General features: G+C 44.8%; 1 protein-coding gene across 4 annotated transcripts in view; it reads left to right on the top strand.

Moving 5' to 3' along the window:
* MDFIC (MyoD family inhibitor domain containing) overlaps window positions 1-15,626 on the top strand; it is a 280,871-nt gene that overhangs the window by 26,439 nt on the left and 238,806 nt on the right. The window contains exon 1 of one of the 4 annotated variants that reach the window (XM_073619850.1): window positions 5,787-6,052. The exons of 2 other annotated variants lie outside the window; for them this stretch is intronic. The gene's annotated coding sequence lies outside the window, so the exon portion shown is untranslated. Of the gene's footprint in view, window positions 1-5,786; window positions 6,053-15,626 lie in introns of those variants that run through there. One more of the 4 variants, XM_073619853.1, reaches the window with a different exon arrangement.

Raw genomic sequence — 15,626 nt, 5'->3', positions numbered from 1 at the left:
CGGACAGAACCCTGAGTGAATGTTATAGTGGACGGACAGAACCCTGAGTGAATGTTATAGTGGGCGGACAGAACCCTGAGTGAATGTTATAGTGGACGGACAGAACCCTGAGTGAATGTTATAGTAGACAGGCAGAACCCTGAGTGAATGTTATAGTGGATGGACAGAACCCTGATTGAATGTTATAGTGGACGGACAGAACCCTGAGTAAATGTTATAGTAGACGGGCAGAACCCTGAGTGAATGTTATAGTGGACGGACAGAACCCTGAGTGAATGTTATAGTGGACGGACAGAACCCTGAGTGAATATTATAGTGGACGGACAGAACCCTGAGTGAATGTTATAGTGGACGGACAGAACCCTGAGTGAATATTATAGTGGACGGACAGAACCCTGAGTGAATATTATAGTGGACGGATAGAACCCTGAGTGAATGTTATAGTGGACGGACGGAACCCTGAGTGAATGTTATAGTGGACGGACAGAACCCTGAGTGAATGTTATAGTGGATGGACAGAACCCTGAGTGAATGTTATAGTGGACGGACAGAACCCTGAGTGAATATTATAGTGGACGGACAGAACCCTGAGTGAATGTTATAGTGGACGGACAAAACCCTGAGTGAATGTTATAGTGGACGGACAGAACCCTGAGTGAATGTTATAATGGGCGGACAGAACCCTGAGTGAATGTTATAGTGGCCGGACAGAACCCTGAGTGAATGTTATAGTGGACGGACAGAACCCTGAGTGAATGTTATAGTGGACGGACAGAACCCTGAGTGAATATTATAGTGGACGGGCAGAACCCTGAGTGAATGTTATAGTAGACGGGCAGAACCCTGAGTGAATGTTATAGTAGACGGGCAGAACCCTGAGTGAATGTTATAGTGGGCGGACAGAACCCTGAGTGAATGTTATAGTGGACGGACAGAACCCTGAGTGAATGTTATAGTGGGCGGACAGAACCCTGAGTGAATGTTATAGTGGACGGACAGAACCCTGAGTGAATGTTATAGTGGGCGGACTGAACCCTGAGTGAATGTTATAGTGGACGGACAGAACCCTGAGTGAATATTATAGTGGACGGACAGAACCCTGAGTGAATGTTATAGTGGACGGACGAAACCCTGAGTGAATGTTATAGTGGACGGACAGAACCCTGAGTGAATGTTATAGTGGACGGACAGAACCCTGAGTGAATGTTATAGTGGACGGACAGAACCCTGAGTGAATGTTATAGTGGACGGACAGAACCCTGAGTGAATGTTAGAGTGGACGGACAGAACCCTGAGTGAATGTTATAGTGGACGGACAGAACCCTGAGTGAATGTTATAGTGGACGGACAGAACCCTGAGTGAATGTTATAGTGGACGGACAGAACCCTGAGTGAATGTTATAGTGGACGGACAGAACCCTGAGTGAATATTATAGTGGACGGACAGAACCCTGAGTGAATATTATAGTGGACGGACGGAACCCTGAGTGAATGTTATAGTGGACGGACGGAACTCTGAGTGAATGTTATAGTAGACGGGCAGAACCCTGAGTGAATGTTATAGTAGACGGGCAGAACCCTGAGTGAATGTTATAGTAGATGGGCAGAACCCTGAGTGAATGTTATAGTGGACGGACAGAACCCTGAGTGAATGTTATAGTGGACGGACAGAACCCTGAGTGAATGTTATAGTGGACGGACAGAACCCTGAGTGAATGTTATAGTGGACGGACAGAACCCTGAGTGAATGTTATAGTGGACGGACAGAACCCTGAGTGAATATTATAGTGGACGGACAGAACCCTGAGTGAATGTTATAGTGGATGGACAGAACCCTGAGTGAATGTTATAATGGGCGGACAGAACCCTGAGTGAATGTTATAGTGGGCGGACAGAACCCTGAGTGAATGTTATAGTGGACGGACAGAACCCTGAGTGAATGTTATAGTGGGCGGACAGAACCCTGAGTGAATGTTATAGTGGGCGGACAGAACCCTGAGTGAATGTTATAGTGGACGGACAGAACCCTGAGTAAATGTTATAGTGGACGGACAGAACCCTGAGTGAATGTTATAGTGGACGGACAGAACCCTGAGTGAATATTATAGTGGACGGACGGAACCCTGAGTGAATGTTATAGTGGACGGACGGAACTCTGAGTGAATGTTATAGTAGACGGGCAGAACCCTGAGTGAATGTTATAGTAGACGGGCAGAACCCTGAGTGAATGTTATAGTGGACGGACAGAACCCTGAGTGAATGTTATAGTGGACGGACAGAACCCTGAGTGAATGTTATAGTGGACGGACAGAACCCTGAGTGAATGTTATAGTGGACGGACAGAACCCTGAGTGAATGTTATAGTGGGCGGACAGAACCCTGAGTGAATGTTATAGTGGGCGGACAGAACCCTGAGCGCATATTATAGTGGACGGACAGAACCCTGAGCGCATATTATAGTGGACGGACAGAACCCTGAGTGAATATTATAATGGACGGACAGAACCCTGAGTGAATGTTATAGTGGACGGACAGAACCCTGAGTGAATGTTATAGTGGGCGGGCAGAACCCTAAGTGAATGTTATAGTGGACGGACAGAACCCTGAGTGAATGTTATAATGGGCGGACAGAACCCTGAGTGAATGTTATAGTGGGCGGACAGAACCCTGAGTGAATGTTATAGTGGACGGACAGAACCCTGAGTGAATGTTATAGTGGGCGGACAGAACCCTGAGTGAATGTTATAGTGGGCGGACAGAACCCTGAGTGAATGTTATAGTGGACGGACAGAACCCTGAGTGAATGTTATAGTGGACGGACAGAACCCTGAGTGAATGTTATAGTAGATGGACAGAACCCTGAGTGAATGTTATAGTGGACGGACAGAACCCTGAGTGAATGTTATAGTGGACGGACAAAACCCTGAGTGAATGTTATAGTGGACGGACAGAACCCTGAGTGAATGTTATAGTAGACGGGCAGAACCCTGAGTGAATGTTATAGTGGGCGGACAGAACCCTGAGTGAATGTTATAGTAGACGGGCAGAACCCTGAGTGAATATTATAGTGGACGGACAGAACCCTGAGTGAATGTTATAGTGGACGGACAGAACCCTGAGTGAATGTTATAGTGGGCGGACAGAACCCTGAGTGAATGTTATAGTGGACGGACAGAACCCTGAGTGAATGTTATAGTAGACAGGCAGAACCCTGAGTGAATGTTATAGTGGATGGACAGAACCCTGATTGAATGTTATAGTGGACGGACAGAACCCTGAGTAAATGTTATAGTAGACGGGCAGAACCCTGAGTGAATGTTATAGTGGACGGACAGAACCCTGAGTGAATGTTATAGTGGACGGACAGAACCCTGAGTGAATATTATAGTGGACGGACAGAACCCTGAGTGAATGTTATAGTGGACGGACAGAACCCTGAGTGAATATTATAGTGGACGGACAGAACCCTGAGTGAATATTATAGTGGACGGATAGAACCCTGAGTGAATGTTATAGTGGACGGACAGAACCCTGAGTGAATGTTATAATGGGCGGACAGAACCCTGAGTGAATGTTATAGTGGCCGGACAGAACCCTGAGTGAATGTTATAGTGGACGGACAGAACTCTGAGCGCATATTATAGTGGACGGACAGAACCCTGAGTGAATATTATAGTGGACGGACAGAACCCTGAGTGAATGTTATAGTGGATGGACAGAACCCTGAGTGAATGTTATAGTGGACGGACAGAACCCTGAGTGAATATTATAGTGGACGGACAGAACCCTGAGTGAATATTATAGTGGACGGACGGAACCCTGAGTGAATGTTATAGTGGACGGACGGAACTCTGAGTGAATGTTATAGTAGACGGGCAGAACCCTGAGTGAATGTTATAGTAGACGGGCAGAACCCTGAGTGAATGTTATAGTAGACGAGCAGAACCCTGAGTGAATGTTATAGTGGACGGACAGAACCCTGAGTGAATGTTATAGTGGACGGACAGAACCCTGAGTGAATGTTATAGTGGACGGACAGAACCCTGAGTGAATGTTATAGTGGACGGACAGAACCCTGAGTGAATGTTATAGTGGACGGACAGAACCCTGAGTGAATATTATAGTGGACGGACAGAACCCTGAGTGAATGTTATAGTGGACGGACAGAACCCTGAGTGAATGTTATAATGGGCGGACAGAACCCTGAGTGAATGTTATAGTGGGCGGACAGAACCCTGAGTGAATGTTATAGTGGACGGACAGAACCCTGAGTGAATGTTATAGTGGGCGGACAGAACCCTGAGTGAATGTTATAGTGGGCGGACAGAACCCTGAGTGAATGTTATAGTGGACGGACAGAACCCTGAGTGAATGTTATAGTGGACGGACAGAACCCTGAGTGAATGTTATAGTAGATGGACAGAACCCTGAGTGAATGTTATAGTGGACGGACAGAACCCTGAGTGAATGTTATAGTGGACGGACAGAACCCTGAGTGAATGTTATAGTGGACGGACAGAACCCTGAGTGAATGTTATAGTAGACGGGCAGAACCCTGAGTGAATGTTATAGTGGGCGGACAGAACCCTGAGTGAATGTTATAGTAGACGGGCAGAACCCTGAGTGAATATTATAGTGGACGGACAGAACCCTGAGTGAATGTTATAGTGGACGGACAGAACCCTGAGTGAATGTTATAGTGGGCGGACAGAACCCTGAGTGAATGTTATAGTGGACGGACAGAACCCTGAGTGAATGTTATAGTGGATGGGCAGAACCCTGAGTGAATGTTATAGTGGACGGACAGAACCCTGAGTAAATGTTATAGTAGACGGGCAGAACCCTGAGTGAATGTTATAGTGGGCGGACAGACCCCTGAGTGAATGTTATAGTAGACGGGCAGAACCCTGAGTGAATGTTATAGTGGACGGACAGAACCCTGAGTGAATGTTATAGTGGACGGACAGAACCCTGAGTGAATGTTATAGTGGACGGACAGAACTCTGAGTGAATGTTATGGTGGGCAGACGGAACCCTGAGTGAATGTTATAGTGGGCGGACAGAACCCTGAGTGAATGTTATAGTGGGCGGACAGAACCCTGAGTGAATGTTATAGTGGACGGGCAAAACCCTGAGTGAATGTTATAGTGGACGGACAGAACCCTGAGTGAATGTTATAGTGGACGGACAGAACCCTGAGTGAATGTTATAGTGGACGGACAGAACCCTGAGTGAATGTTATAGTGGACGGACAGAACCCTGAGTTAATGTTATAATGGACGGACAGATCCCTGAGTGAATATTATAGTGGATGTACAGAACCCTGAGTGAATGTTATAGTGGACGGACAGAACCCTGAGTGAATGTTATAATGGACGGACAGATCCCTGAGTGAATATTATAGTGGACGGACAGAACCCTGAGTGAATGTTATAGTGGACGGACAGATCCCTGAGTGAATATTATAGTGGGCGGACAGAACCCTGAGTGAATGTTATAGTGGACGGACAGGTCCCTGAGTGAATGTTATAGTGGACGGACAGATCCCTGAGTGAACATTATAGTGGGCGGACAGAACCCTGAGTGAATGTTATAGTAGACGGGCAGAACCCTGAGTGAATGTTATAGTGGACGGACAGAACCCTGAGTGACTATTATAGTGGACGGACAGAACCCTGAGTGAATATTATAGTGGACAGACAGGATGGGTGTGGAGTATTAGGAGGATGAGGTAGAAAGCTGCTGTGCAGGGTACACCCTGAGTTTACAGGCTCATTAGTGGTGTGTATGTAGGCGAGGAGTCAGTCAGAGGAGCTTCTATTCACTCCTTGCCTCCTCCTCCCGCACACACAGTCCGTCTATAGCACTCTGCTGATAACTTTCCTCCTCGCACTGAACTTTCCTGACTGAAGGACCAGGAGGGGGCGGCACCCCGAAGCCTCCTCCTTTGTCTGTTGTAGGGCGGTCGGCTGGCTGCCAGAGTGGGACGATTTGAAGTCTCCGGAAATGATGAAAATAAGGATAGAAAACGAGAAAAGAAGATTGAAGTGAGGTAAAGCTGAGGGGTTGTAACGGTGTCTTGTGTGTGTGTGAGTGTGTGTATGTGTGTGTGTATGTGTGAGAGAGAGTTCTTATCTAATGGCATGCCATGTCATTCCTTCACTGAGCTGATAACTCGCCGCCTCTGCTCGTCTCCAGCTCACTCACCAACTTCACTACAAAACTTCTCTTTCATTAAACTGCCGTGTAGCCGGAGTGCGGTCACGTGACACCTAGTAATGAGAACTTCTCCTATACTGTACTATGTACACTGTGTACATCTGTCCGGGTACAATGTGTCTGTCTGAGAGAAGAGAACTTCTCCTATACTGTACTATGTACACTGTGTACATCTGTCCGGGTACAATGTGTCTGTCTGAGAGAAGAGAACTTCTCCTATACTGTACTATGTACACTGTGTACATCTGTCCGGGTACAATGTGTCTGTCTGAGAGAAGAGAACTTCTCCTATACTGTACTATGTACACTGTGTACATCTGTCCGGGTACAATGTGTCTGTCTGAGAGAAGAGAACTTCCCCTATACTGTACTATGTACACTGTGTACATCTGTCCGGGTACAATGTGTCTGTCTGAGAGAAGAGAACTTCTCCTATACTGTACTATGTACACTGTGTACATCTGTCCGGGTACAATGTGTCTGTCTGAGAGAAGAGAACTTCTCCTATACTGTACTATGTACACTGTGTACATCTGTCCGGGTACAATGTGTCTCTCTGAGAGAAGAGAACTTCTCCTATACTGTACTATGTACATCTGTCCGGGTACAATGTGTCTGTCTGAGAGAAGAGAACTTCTCCTATACTGTACTATGTACACTGTGTACATCTGTCCGGGTACAATGTGTCTGTCTGAGAGAAGAGAACTTCTCCTATACTGTACTATGTACACTGTGTACATCTGTCCGGGTACAATGTGTCTGTCTGAGAGAAGAGAACTTCTCCTATACTGTACTATGTACACTGTGTACATCTGTCCGGGTACAATGTGTCTGTCTGAGAGAAGAGAACTTCTCCTATACTGTACTATGTACACTGTGTACATCTGTCCGGGTACAATGTGTCTGTCTGAGAGAAGAGAACTTCTCCTATACTGTACTATGTACACTGTGTACATCTGTCCGGGTACAATGTGTCTGTCTAAGAGAAGAGAACTTCCCCTATACTGTACTATGTACACTGTGTACATCTGTCCGGGTACAATGTGTCTGCCTGAGAGAAGAGAACTTCTCCTATACTGTACTATGTACATCTGTCCGGGTACAATGTGTCTGCCTGAGAGAAGAGAACTTCTCCTATACTGTACTATGTACACTGTGTACATCTGTCCGGGTACAATGTGTCTGTCTGAGAGAAGAGAACTTCTCCTATACTGTACTATGTACACTGTGTACATCTGTCTGGGTACAATGTGTCTGTCTGAGAGAAGAGAACTTCTCCTATACTGTACTATGTACACTGTGTACATCTGTCCGGGTACAATGTGTCTGTCTGAGAGAAGAGAACTTCTCCTATACTGTACTATGTACATCTGTCCGGGTACAATGTGTCTGTCTGAGAGAAGAGAACTTCTCCTATACTGTACTATGTACACTGTGTACATCTGTCCGGGTACAATGTGTCTGTCTGAGAGAAGAGAACTTCTCCTATACTGTACTATGTACACTGTGTACATCTGTCCGGGTACAATGTGTCTGTCTGAGAGAAGAGAACTTCTCCTATACTGTACTATGTACATCTGTCCGGGTACAATGTGTCTGTCTGAGAGAAGAGAACTTCTCCTATACTGTACTATGTACACTGTGTACATCTGTCCGGGTACAATGTGTCTGTCTAAGAGAAGAGAACTTCCCCTATACTGTACTATGTACACTGTGTACATCTGTCCGGGTACAATGTGTCTGCCTGAGAGAAGAGAACTTCTCCTATACTGTACTATGTACATCTGTCCGGGTACAATGTGTCTGCCTGAGAGAAGAGAACTTCTCCTATACTGTACTATGTACACTGTGTACATCTGTCCGGGTACAATGTGTCTGTCTGAGAGAAGAGAACTTCCCTATACTGTACTATGTACACTGTGTACATCTGTCCGGGTACAATGTGTCTGCCTGAGAGAAGAGAACTTCTCCTATACTGTACTATGTACATCTGTCCGGGTACAATGTGTCTGCCTGAGAGAAGAGAACTTCTCCTATACTGTACTATGTACACTGTGTACATCTGTCCGGGTACAATGTGTCTGTCTGAGAGAAGAGAACTTCTCCTATACTGTACTATGTACACTGTGTACATCTGTCTGGGTACAATGTGTCTGTCTGAGAGAAGAGAACTTCTCCTATACTGTACTATGTACACTGTGTACATCTGTCCGGGTACAATGTGTCTGTCTGAGAGAAGAGAACTTCTCCTATACTGTACTATGTACACTGTGTACATCTGTCCGGGTACAATGTGTCTGTCTAAGAGAAGAGAACTTCTCCTATACTGTACTATGTACACTGTGTACATCTGTCCGGGTACAATGTGTCTGCCTGAGAGAAGAGAACTTCTCCTATACTGTACTATGTACATCTGTCCGGGTACAATGTGTCTGCCTGAGAGAAGAGAACTTCTCCTATACTGTACTATGTACACTGTGTACATCTGTCCGGGTACAATGTGTCTGTCTGAGAGAAGAGAACTTCCCTATACTGTACTATGTACACTGTGTACATCTGTCCGGGTACAATGTGTCTGCCTGAGAGAAGAGAACTTCTCCTATACTGTACTATGTACATCTGTCCGGGTACAATGTGTCTGCCTGAGAGAAGAGAACTTCTCCTATACTGTACTATGTACACTGTGTACATCTGTCCGGGTACAATGTGTCTGTCTGAGAGAAGAGAACTTCTCCTATACTGTACTATGTACACTGTGTACATCTGTCTGGGTACAATGTGTCTGTCTGAGAGAAGAGAACTTCTCCTATACTGTACTATGTACACTGTGTACATCTGTCCGGGTACAATGTGTCTGTCTGAGAGAAGAGAACTTCTCCTATACTGTACTATGTACACTGTGTACATCTGTCCGGGTACAATGTGTCTGTCTGAGAGAAGAGAACTTCTCCTATACTGTACTATGTACATCTGTCCGGGTACAATGTGTCTGTCTGAGAGAAGAGAACTTCTCCTATACTGTACTATGTACACTGTGTACATCTGTCCGGGTACAATGTGTCTGTCTAAGAGAAGAGAACTTCCCCTATACTGTACTATGTACACTGTGTACATCTGTCCGGGTACAATGTGTCTGCCTGAGAGAAGAGAACTTCTCCTATACTGTACTATGTACATCTGTCCGGGTACAATGTGTCTGTCTGAGAGAAGAGAACTTCTCCTATACTGTACTATGTACACTGTGTACATCTGTCCGGGTACAATGTGTCTCTCTGAGAGAAGAGAACTTCTCCTATACTGTACTATGTACACTGTGTACATCTGTCCGGGTACAATGTGTCTGTCTAAGAGAAGAGAACTTCTCCTATACTGTACTATGTACACTGTGTACATCTGTCCGGGTACAATGTGTCTGTCTGAGAGAAGAGAACTTCCCCTATACTGTACTATGTACACTGTGTACATCTGTCCGGGTACAATGTGTCTGTCTGAGAGAAGAGAACTTCTCCTATACTGTACTATGTACACTGTGTACATCTGTCCGGGTACAATGTGTCTCTCTGAGAGAAGAGAACTTCTCCTATACTGTACTATGTACACTGTGTACATCTGTCCGGGTACAATGTGTCTCTCTGAGAGAAGAGAACTTCTCCTATACTGTACTATGTACACTGTGTACATCTGTCCGGGTACAATGTGTCTGTCTGAGAGAAGAGAACTTCTCCTATACTGTACTATGTACACTGTGTACATCTGTCCGGGTACAATGTGTCTGCCTGAGAGAAGAGAACTTCTCCTATACTGTACTATGTACATCTGTCCGGGTACAATGTGTCTGCCTGAGAGAAGAGAACTTCTCCTATACTGTACTATGTACACTGTGTACATCTGTCCGGGTACAATGTGTCTGTCTGAGAGAAGAGAACTTCTCCTATACTGTACTATGTACACTGTGTACATCTGTCCGGGTACAATGTGTCTGTCTGAGAGAAGAGAACTTCTCCTATACTGTACTATGTACACTGTGTACATCTGTCCGGGTACAATGTGTCTGTCTGAGAGAAGAGAACTTCTCCTATACTGTACTATGTACACTGTGTACATCAGTCCGGGTACAATGTGTCTGTCCTGAGAGAAGAGAACTTCTCCTATACTGTACTATGTACACTGTGTACATCTGTCCGGGTACAATGTGTCTGCCTGAGAGAAGAGAACTTCTCCTATACTGTACTATGTACACTGTGTACATCTGTCCGGGTACAATGTGTCTGTCTGAGAGAAGAGAACTTCTCCTATACTGTACTATGTACACTGTGTACATCTGTCCGGGTACAATGTGTCTGTCTGAGAGAAGAGAACTTCTCCTATACTGTACTATGTACACTGTGTACATCTGTCCGGGTACAATGTGTCTGTCTGAGAGAAGAGAACTTCTCCTATACTGTACTATGTACACTGTGTACATCTGTCGGGTACAATGTGTCTGTCTGAGAGAAGAGAACTTCTCCTATACTGTACTATGTACACTGTGTACATCTGTCCGGGTACAATGTGTCTGTCTGAGAGAAGAGAACTTCTCCTATACTGTACTATGTACACTGTGTACATCTGTCCGGGTACAATGTGTCTGTCTGAGAGAAGAGAACTTCTCCTATACTGTACTATGTACACTGTGTACATCTGTCCGGGTACAATGTGTCTGTCCTGAGAGAAGAGAACTTCTCCTATACTGTACTTACTGTACATCTGTCCGGGTACAATGTGTCTGTCTGAGAGAAGAGAACTTCTCCTATACTGTACTATGTACACTGTGTACATCTGTCCGGGTACAATGTGTCTGTCCTGAGAGAAGAGAACTTCTCCTATACTGTACTATGTACACTGTGTACATCTGTCCGGGTACAATGTGTCTGTCCTGAGAGAAGAGAACTTCTCCTATACTGTACTACATGTGTACATCTGTCCGGGTACAATGTGTCTGTCTGAGAGAAGAGAACTTCTCCTATACTGTACTATGTACACTGTGTACATCTGTCCGGGTACAATGTGTCTGTCTGAGAGAAGAGAACTTCTCCCTATACTGTACTATGTACACTGTGTACATCTGTCCGGGTACAATGTGTCTGCCTGAGAGAAGAGAACTTCTCCTATACTGTACTATGTACATCTGTCCGGGTACAATGTGTCTGTCCTGAGAGAAGAGAACTTCTCCTAATACTGTACTATGTACACTGTGTACATCTGTCCGGGTACAATGTGTCTGTCTGAGAGAAGAGGAACTTCCCTATACTGTACTATGTACACTGTGTACATCTGTCCGGGTACAATGTGTCTGCCTGAGAGAAGAGAACTTCTCCTATACTGTACTATGTTGTCTGCCTGAGAGAAGAGAACTTCTCCTATACTGTACTATGTACACTGTGTACATCTGTCCGGGTACAATGTGTCTGTCTGAGAGAAGAGAACTTCTCCTATACTGTACTATGTACACTGTGTACATCTGTCTGGGTACAATGTGTCTGTCTGAGAGAAGAGAACTTCTCCTATACTGTACTATGTACACTGTGTACATCTGTCCGGGTACAATGTGTCTGTCTGAGAGAAGAGAACTTCTCCTATACTGTACTATGTACACTGTGTACATCTGTCCGGGTACAATGTGTCTGTCTAAGAGAAGAGAACTTCTCCTATACTGTACTATGTACACTGTGTACATCTGTCCGGGTACAATGTGTCTGCCTGAGAGAAGAGAACTTCTCCTATACTGTACTATGTACATCTGTCCGGGTACAATGTGTCTGCCTGAGAGAAGAGAACTTCTCCTATACTGTACTATGTACACTGTGTACATCTGTCCGGGTACAATGTGTCTGTCTGAGAGAAGAGAACTTCCCCTATACTGTACTATGTACACTGTGTACATCTGTCCGGGTACAATGTGTCTGCCTGAGAGAAGAGAACTTCTCCTATACTGTACTATGTACATCTGTCCGGGTACAATGTGTCTGCCTGAGAGAAGAGAACTTCTCCTATACTGTACTATGTACACTGTGTACATCTGTCCGGGTACAATGTGTCTGTCTGAGAGAAGAGAACTTCTCCTATACTGTACTATGTACACTGTGTACATCTGTCTGGGTACAATGTGTCTGTCTGAGAGAAGAGAACTTCTCCTATACTGTACTATGTACACTGTGTACATCTGTCCGGGTACAATGTGTCTGTCTGAGAGAAGAGAACTTCTCCTATACTGTACTATGTACACTGTGTACATCTGTCCGGGTACAATGTGTCTGTCTGAGAGAAGAGAACTTCTCCTATACTGTACTATGTACATCTGTCCGGGTACAATGTGTCTGTCTGAGAGAAGAGAACTTCTCCTATACTGTACTATGTACACTGTGTACATCTGTCCGGGTACAATGTGTCTGTCTGAGAGAAGAGAACTTCTCCTATACTGTACTATGTACACTGTGTACATCTGTCCGGGTACAATGTGTCTGTCTAAGAGAAGAGAACTTCCCCTATACTGTACTATGTACACTGTGTACATCTGTCCGGGTACAATGTGTCTGCCTGAGAGAAGAGAACTTCTCCTATACTGTACTATGTACATCTGTCCGGGTACAATGTGTCTGTCTGAGAGAAGAGAACTTCTCCTATACTGTACTATGTACACTGTGTACATCTGTCCGGGTACAATGTGTCTCTCTGAGAGAAGAGAACTTCTCCTATACTGTACTATGTACACTGTGTACATCTGTCCGGGTACAATGTGTCTGTCTAAGAGAAGAGAACTTCTCCTATACTGTACTATGTACACTGTGTACATCTGTCCGGGTACAATGTGTCTGTCTGAGAGAAGAGAACTTCCCCTATACTGTACTATGTACACTGTGTACATCTGTCCGGGTACAATGTGTCTGTCTGAGAGAAGAGAACTTCTCCTATACTGTACTATGTACACTGTGTACATCTGTCCGGGTACAATGTGTCTCTCTGAGAGAAGAGAACTTCTCCTATACTGTACTATGTACACTGTGTACATCTGTCCGGGTACAATGTGTCTCTCTGAGAGAAGAGAACTTCTCCTATACTGTACTATGTACACTGTGTACATCTGTCCGGGTACAATGTGTCTGTCTGAGAGAAGAGAACTTCTCCTATACTGTACTATGTACACTGTGTACATCTGTCCGGGTACAATGTGTCTGCCTGAGAGAAGAGAACTTCTCCTATACTGTACTATGTACATCTGTCCGGGTACAATGTGTCTGCCTGAGAGAAGAGAACTTCTCCTATACTGTACTATGTACACTGTGTACATCTGTCCGGGTACAATGTGTCTGTCTGAGAGAAGAGAACTTCTCCTATACTGTACTATGTACACTGTGTACATCTGTCCGGGTACAATGTGTCTGTCTGAGAGAAGAGAACTTCTCCTATACTGTACTATGTACACTGTGTACATCAGTCCGGGTACAATGTGTCTGTCTGAGAGAAGAGAACTTCTCCTATACTGTACTATGTACACTGTGTACATCTGTCCGGGTACAATGTGTCTGTCTGAGAGAAGAGAACTTCTCCTATACTGTACTATGTACACTGTGTACATCTGTCCGGGTACAATGTGTCTGTCTGAGAGAAGAGAACTTCTCCTATACTGTACTATGTACACTGTGTACATCTGTCCGGGTACAATGTGTCTGTCTAAGAGAAGAGAACTTCCCCTATACTGTACTATGTACACTGTGTACATCTGTCCGGGTACAATGTGTCTGCCTGAGAGAAGAGAACTTCTCCTATACTGTACTATGTACATCTGTCCGGGTACAATGTGTCTGTCTGAGAGAAGAGAACTTCTCCTATACTGTACTATGTACACTGTGTACATCTGTCCGGGTACAATGTGTCTCTCTGAGAGAAGAGAACTTCTCCTATACTGTACTATGTACACTGTGTACATCTGTCCGGGTACAATGTGTCTGTCTGAGAGAAGAGAACTTCTCCTATACTGTACTATGTACACTGTGTACATCTGTCCGGGTACAATGTGTCTGTCTGAGAGAAGAGAACTTCTCCTATACTGTACTATGTACACTGTGTACATCTGTCCGGGTACAATGTGTCTGTCTAAGAGAAGAGAACTTCCCCTATACTGTACTATGTACACTGTGTACATCTGTCCGGGTACAATGTGTCTGCCTGAGAGAAGAGAACTTCTCCTATACTGTACTATGTACATCTGTCCGGGTACAATGTGTCTGTCTGAGAGAAGATAACTTCTCCTATACTGTACTATGTACATCTGTCCGGGTACAATGTGTCTGTCTGAGAGAAGAGAACTTCTCCTATACTGTACTATGTACACTGTGTACATCTGTCCGGGTACAATGTGTCTGTCTAAGAGAAGAGAACTTCTCCTATACTGTACTATGTACACTGTGTACATCTGTCCGGGTACAATGTGTCTGTCTGAGAGAAGAGAACTTCTCCTATACTGTACTATGTACATCTGTCCGGGTACAATGTGTCTGTCTGAGAGAAGAGAACTTCTCCTATACTGTACTATGTACACTGTGTACATCTGTCCGGGTACAATGTGTCTCTCTGAGAGAAGAGAACTTCTCCTATACTGTACTATGTACACTGTGTACATCTGTCCGGGTACAATGTGTCTCTCTGAGAGAAGAGAACTTCTCCTATACTGTACTATGTACACTGTGTACATCTGTCCGGGTACAATGTGTCTGTCTGAGAGAAGAGAACTTCTCCTATACTGTACTATGTACACTGTGTACATCTGTCCGGGTACAATGTGTCTGCCTGAGAGAAGAGAACTTCTCCTATACTGTACTATGTACATCTGTCCGGGTACAATGTGTCTGCCTGAGAGAAGAGAACTTCTCCTATACTGTACTATGTACACTGTGTACATCTGTCCGGGTACAATGTGTCTGTCTGAGAGAAGAGAACTTCTCCTATACTGTACTATGTACATCTGTCCGGGTACAATGTGTCTGTCTGAGAGAAGAGAACTTCTCCTATACTGTACTATGTACACTGTGTACATCTGTCCGGGTACAATGTGTCTGTCTGAGAGAAGAGAACTTCTCCTATACTGTACTATGTACACTGTGTACATCTGTCCGATATAATGTGCCGGGCTCTGCGGGACGGATAGAGGGAATGGAGGGAAGCTTTCATAACAACTTTATCTTCCCATTAATACTAAGGTATCCTTTCTGAGGGTATGAAGTAAGTACTATCAAGTCTCCCCCTGTATTCTTCTCTAGGACACTTACATCATACCTCCCAACATTTTGAGGTGGGAATGAGGGACACCTACTAGCAAACGTATGTAGGCATAGGACACGCCCCCTTAAAGGGGAAATAACAAAAAAAAG

The sequence above is a fragment of the Aquarana catesbeiana genome, linkage group LG03, assembly GCF_042186555.1.
Source record: "Aquarana catesbeiana isolate 2022-GZ linkage group LG03, ASM4218655v1, whole genome shotgun sequence".
Lineage (NCBI taxonomy): Eukaryota > Metazoa > Chordata > Amphibia > Anura > Ranidae > Aquarana > Aquarana catesbeiana.
The sequence above is the reverse complement of the archived record's forward strand: the minus strand, read 5'-3'. Positions and strand labels throughout refer to the sequence as shown.